The sequence below is a fragment of the Peromyscus californicus genome, unplaced genomic scaffold (genome assembly GCF_007827085.1).
Source record: "Peromyscus californicus insignis strain IS unplaced genomic scaffold, ASM782708v3 Scaffold_22__1_contigs__length_63687245, whole genome shotgun sequence".
NCBI classification, from domain to species: Eukaryota; Metazoa; Chordata; class Mammalia; order Rodentia; family Cricetidae; genus Peromyscus; species Peromyscus californicus.
This window is the reverse complement of record NW_026294525.1, coordinates 45372239-45379134: the sequence shown is the minus strand read 5'-3', so window position 1 is coordinate 45379134 and position 6896 is coordinate 45372239.

Sequence of the window (6896 nt, the reverse complement as noted above, 5' to 3'; positions counted from 1 at the left end):
CCAGGACTTACCAAAGGTTACATTTTAACTCTTGTTAATAGGAAACGCATTTAACAAAAGTTTAGGTGACCTTGTTGCACAGCAGTAGTGTGTCTGACTTGGAAAATGAATGTGGGAAGGTTTGAAGGAAAACCCAGGGCATGTGTTAGCAGTTGCCCTAGATTCTAACCAGTGTCTGTAAATGATAAAATTTGTGGAAAAGGAGAATGTGAAAAGAATTTTCTTGAGCCTTAGCATTTATTATAAAGAACAGTAAAATTAAAAAAAAAGGATTCAGGGATCAAAAAGGAAGATTCCCCTCCCCCATTACAGTTTTTGGTGACAGTCCTTCTTGAACTCTTTCATACTTTTACTTTAAAATGTGATACTATATCAGGTTTAATAAAGAGATTCTTTTAAACTATACACTTAGAATTTGAGTTTTTCTGTTGGGTAGTTGGTTATTTTGTGCATATAAATAGTAATACCAACCTGTTAGTTTTGTGGAAAAAGACAATCTACTTTCATTTTAATGAGTAATCTTCGTCCAAAATCTTTGTACATTTTTTTCTTTCCACCCTATAACAATTTAGAGACTAGAAATTTATTTTAGCATCACATATAAATGAGTGCAAAAAATGAAAGGTAATCCCAGGTTCTTTGTTGACTATTCCTTTTCTTTAGAACTAATGATTTAAGTTGCTGCTAGGAAGACAAAGTCTGGAGCTTGGGAAAGAAAAGTGAAACAGTTGGAAGATAGGTAAGTCAGCTCAAGTCTGTAGAAGATGGGTAAGTGTGAACTCAAGTCTCTAGAAGGAAGATGGGTAAGTGTGAGCTCAAGTCTGGAAGATGGGTAAGTGTGAGCTCAAGTCTGTAGGAGATGGGTAAGTGTGAGCTCAAGTCTGTAGAAGATGGGTAAGTGTGAGCTCAAGTCTGTAGAAGATGGGTAAGTGTGAGCTCAAGTCTGTAGAAGATGGGTAAGTGTGAGCTCAAGTCTGTAGAAGGAAGATGGGTAAGTGTGAGCTCAAGTCTGTAGAAGATGGGTAAGTGTGAGCTCAAGTCTGTAGAAGATGGGTAAGTGTGAACTCAAGTCTCTAGAAGGAAGATGGGTAAGTGTGAGCTCAAGTCTGTAGAAGATGGGTAAGTGTGAGCTCAAGTCTGTAGAAGGAAGATGGGTAAGTGTGAGCTCAAGTCTGTAGAAGATGGGTAAGTGTGAGCTCAAGTCTCCAGAAGATGGGTAAGTGTGAGCTCAAGTTTGTGGTCTGTCAAGGAGTATGCCCATTGTGGTGATGTGGTTCAGTAGCTGTATCTTGTATGGGTTTGATTGTAGGCGTCTATTATTTTATAAGTACTCTTTACAGTGTTAGTTAAACCTTAGTAACAGCTATACAGGGTTGCATTAAATTTACTCTATTTAGTGAAGAAAAGTGGGGAATAGTATGGTGGTATTTTATTTGTACTGAAATGTGATTTTAATTGTATGTTAATAAATAAAGTTGCCCGGGGGTCAGAGCTATTAGAGCCATAGCAAGAGCGTGGCGGTGGTGGCACACGCCTTTAATCCCAGCACTTGGTAGACAGAGCTAGGTAGATCTCTGTGAGTTCAAGGATACAGCCAGCATTGGAGACGCACGCCTTTAATCTCAATCCCAACCATAGAAGACCTGGAGGTCTCTACAAACAGGCAGTGACGAGGCAGTCATGTGTTTGGATTTACAACCAATGAGAAGGTAAAACTATATAAAGACAAACACACAGGAAGTAGGTCTCTTTCGAAGAACTCTCTTGGCTGAAGAGGATCGCTGAAGCAAGAAGGGTGAGGCTCTTAGCTCTGACCTCTTGGCTTTCTTCTCTGAATCAGCTCTGTGTTTCTTATTTAATAAGACAGTTGGTTACATCTACAGAATAGTAATGGTAATGGTAACAAGTATTTCCGCAATAGATTTCAAGCTGTGGCTCATCCCTGTCACCCTTCACTGTTAAAAAGCCCTGAGAACTTACTTCATTTCTTACTGCCTCCAAATTCCCTACCTCTTCCCAGTATCACATCCTCTAATTTAGTTGTGTGTGATTCAGTTATTATGAAACTGTTTATATAGCCTATCTGTTGGTAGAATGCAGCAACACAGTGATTTGATATGTGTGTACACTGGAATGGCTGAATTAAGCTCATTGACACATTCACCCCCCCCATTGTGTGTGTGTGTGTGTGTGTGTGGGGTGAGAGTAATAATTTTCAAGAATACAACATATTACTATTAACCATGCCATACAATAGATCACTTTATTCTTTTTAAAAAACTGGGGGTTTTGTTTCTGTGTCTGTCTGTGGACCACATGCATGCCTGGTACCCAAGGAGGCCAAAAGAGGGCATTGAATCCCCCAGGACTAGAGTTACTAGATGTTTGTGAGCTGCCATATGGGTGCTGGGAATGGAGTCCAGGTTCTCTGAAAGAGCAGCCAGTGAGTGTTGTTAACTGGGAAGCCATTTCTCCAGCCCCACTTTATTCCTGAAGCTTTGTGTCCTCTGTGTCTCTTTCCTACCCCATCCCCCAGCCCACCTGGCTAACCATCACTCTTACTCTTTGCTTCTGTGAGCTCATCTTTTTATATACTACATGTAAGTGAGATCATGCTGCATTTGTCTCTTTGTGCCGGATTCATTTGACATAAAGGCTCCTATGTAACCCATCATAGCACTAAAAATAGCACCTTTAAAAAAGACAATAGGACTGAGTTATGCATTTATACCACATAGATTGGTAATCTGTCTCATTGTGGCTGATGAACATGAACGTGCAGATGTTTTAGTTTATTCATTCCCTTTGATACACACCTAGTGGTGGGATTGCTGAGTCACTACATAGTATCTTTGCTTTCATCATGCTTCTACTGACTTATTTTACCACCAACATGCAAGGTTTTTGTTGTCAACATATTAGTCAGCTGTTGGGATTTTCATTTGCATTTGGTTTGCGTATACATTCATCCTCCCATCCCCCTCCCTGTATGCTCAAGTGTATGTGTGTGTGTGTGTATGCCTAAATGTGCATGCTTGTGGAGGCCAGAGAGGGACTTTAAGAGGTCCCCCCCCCCCCATTGCTTTATCCCCCTCTCCTCTTTGAGACAAGATCCTTCACTGAATCAGAAGCTGGCAATTTCAGCCAGGCAGGCTGTCTAGTAAGCTCCATCCCCAATGCTGGGGTTACAAGTATATGAGTCTGTGCCTCTCTTTTAGGTGGGTGCTGTGGATTTAAATTGAGGTTCTGTTGCAAGTTATACCCACTGAGCCATCTTCCAGTTCCATTTTCTCTTGTCTCTCTGTTGATTGTTCCTTTAACTGTGCAGACATGTTTTTGGTTTGATGTAGCCTTTTGGTTTTGCTTTTCTTGGCAGTGCTTTGGGACCTTACATATAAAAACCTTGTTCAGTGTCATGGAAGCTCTTACATTTTTTTCTGGTCATTTTGCAGTTTCACGTGTTACGGTTAAGTCTAATCCATTTCAAGTTGAGTTTTGTATGTGGTATGAAGTAGTGCCTAATTTCATTCTTTTGTATGTGGATATCCAGTTTTCATAGTACCATTTATTCAAATACCATTCTTTCACCCACTGTGTATTCTTGGGCTCCATCATTGAAAACCAACTGCCCATAAGTTTGTGAATAAGTAATAATAAGTAAGTTTATTTTTTATTGTATATTTTGTTCCATTGCTCCATCTTTTCTATTTTCATTCATTTATTTATTTTTTTTGCCACCACTACATTGTTTTGATCCCTATAGCTTTTTAATATTTTTTGAAATGACTGTGATGCCTGTAGGTATTTTTCTTTTGCTTATGGTTGATTGCTTTGGCCATTTTCTTGGTAGTTCCTATATATTTTAATTTTTTTTCTTTCTTTCTTTCTTTTTTTTTTCTGTGCCTATGAAAAGTGTCAGTGGAATTTTGATACAGATGCATTGAGTTTGCCTATTCCTTCCAGGTATGTGAACATTTTAGCAATGTTAATCACTACAGTCTGCAAACCTAGGTGTCTTCCCATTTATTTGTATCTTTTTTTTACTTCTTTTATAAATGTTTTGTAGATTCCAGTGTACACATCTTTTATCTCCTTGATTGAATGTTTTCCAAAGGATTCATTTCTTGTGGTTTTCGAAGTGGGATTGTTTTCTAGATTTTTTTAAACAGCCAATTGTTAGTGCACAGAAACACTGTTAATGCTTTTATGCTGACCTCTCTGTACACAGGACAGGGACTTGTCTTGTTCAGGTATCATTTTGTTTAATTGGTGAAAGTCTAGAGACTCATTGTAATCTAATTTCCCAACTTACACTGTTAGCCTGAATGTTACTAAAGCCAAATCTGTATTTTTTGTTGTTTTTCTTTTTGAGACGGTCTCATTATGTATCACTGACTGGCTGGCCATCTAACTCACAGAGATACGATTGTTTCTACCTCCCAGAGCCTGGGATTAAAGGCATGGACACAACACCTGTCTCTAACAACTCCTTGTTCCATTTTACACTTCTCTCTGCCTGTGAGTTTTTAAATATTTCTTAGTTTCGTTCTTTTTCTTTTTTTGTTTCATTTGTGTTGTATACAATGTTCTGCCTGCATGTATGCCTGCATGCCAGAAGAGGGCACCAGATCTCATTACAGATGGTTGTGAGCCACCATGTGGTTGCTGGGAACTGAACTCAAGACCTCTGGAAGAGCAGCCGGTGCTCTTAACACCTGAGCCATCTCTCCAGCCCCACTTCTTAGTTTTTTAAACATAAATATTACTTATGTTTATTGGAATTTATTATTTACTTGTTTTCCTAAAAGTTGAACCCCAGAGAAGCACTAGGATTATGTCTTTAACTTGTTTGTGCTGTGGCTGAATTAGAAAAGGGTTTATTTTGTTTACACTTCGATATATCACAGTTCATCATCACAGTTAGTCAGGGCAGGAACCTGAAGGCAGGAGCTGATGCAAAGGCCATGGAAGAATGTTGCTTACTGGCCTGCTCCTCCTGGCTTGCTCAGCCCATAGAACTCAGGACCATTAGCCTCAGGCTGTCAACACCCACAATGGTCTGGGCCCTCCTACACCAAACACTAATTAAAAAAATACTCTACAGGCTTGCCTATAGACTGATTTTATGGAGGCATTTTCTCAATTGAGGTTCTCTCTCAAATGACTCTCACTTATGTAGAGTTGACATAAAAACTAGCCAGCACACTCACCTAGCCAAAAATAAAATCACCATTTTCAAAAGACTGGAGAGATTTTCTGCAATTTGTTTTTCTCTTGAGTCATTCTGCCTTTAAAACCTCAGTTTTATTAGAAGTACATCATGGCCCCCAGATATACCTTGTTGCTGAATTGTAATTTCTCATTTCTAAAGCTGGCCTTTTCTACTTGCTGTGTTCAGTACTAAATTAGGTCATTGTAATGTTTTGCTGATCTATTACAGTAGCCCCCTGTTATGGGAAAATTGTACCATAGTTCTCTTTCAATTCATATACTGAAGCAATTCCTCCACCCCATCGCCCTCATGTAGTGTTATGTGGAAATAGAGCCTGTAGGGGAGGTAATTAAGATTAAATAAGTCATAGGGTGGGGTCTGAATCCAACAGGTTTGGTATCCTTCAAAAATGAGGAAGGTATACCAGAGCTGAAGATGGTAGCCATCTGATGCAAGCAAGGAGAGAGCCCTCAGCCAGATAGCAGTTTGGTCGGAGAGCTCCGGTACCCAGAAAAGAAAACTTGACTTTCGTTTTATACACTTAGTGTATGGTTTGTTTGTTCTTTGTTTTGTTTGTTTTGTTTTTGTTTTTTTGGTAGCCCAAGGAGACTAATACACCTCTCAACTTTTACCTTATCTATCTTACTGTCCTATTGCTATGAAGAGTTACCATGACCAAGGAAGCTTATAGAAGAAAGCATTTAGTTGGAGACTTGCTTACAGTTTGAGAGGGTGAATTCGTGACCTTCGTGGTAGGGAGTATGGTAGCAGGCAGGCAGGCATGGTGTTGGAGCAGTAGCTGAGAGCTCACATCTTATTGACAAGTTGGAGGCAGAGAGGGAGGGACTGGGAATGATGGGCTTTTGAAACTCCAAAGCACACTCCCAGTGGCACACCTGCTCCAAGACCATACCCAATTCTTCCTAAACTATCCACTAACTGGGAACCAAACATTCTGTAAGGGGCATTATCATTCAAACACCATACCACCTTACCTCTCTTCTGTATATTTTACAAGCCATTGCAGATAAGTTTCCCACAGCACAGCTTTACCCTCCTCATTTCTATTGATGTCGAGTTTCCCATTCCCTGTGTTGTAGGTTCAGCCTCTGTACTGCAGTTGAAGAGTCTTCTATGTGACTGTGGCCTCCACATCCAGCATATTTCCAGTTTCCTTAAAAATACCCTGTAGTAGCTGGATGTGGTGTCTCTAAATCTGTAATCTCGGCACTTGGGAGAGTCAGGAATTCAAAGCCAGCCAGTGCTACAAAGGACCCTGCCTAAAAAACAATGGACTGTCCACAAAATAAGCATAGTCTTATTGTAATAATGTACCATTTGCTCCTGTTTATGATACTCTGCAACTTTGCCTGAATTGTTGGATTTACTAGGAATGCTCTTTCATTTCTTCCCATTAGAACCGTTCACCTTTTGTGATCCATGGGGCAGTGCTGCTGCTTCTGTGATGTCTTTTCCAGCTCTCCCAAGCAGACAGCTTTGTCTGCATGAGACACCCCACCACACAGAAATGTCCCTTTTCTGATTGGACAGACTTCCCATGTCTGACATGCAGTAGTCTCTCAATGAATATTTTAATGAATTATGGATATATATATGAAATTTGGTGTTTCTAAATCCTACAATATTTAACATTGTGTGGGGAATACATTTAAATCAAATTGGT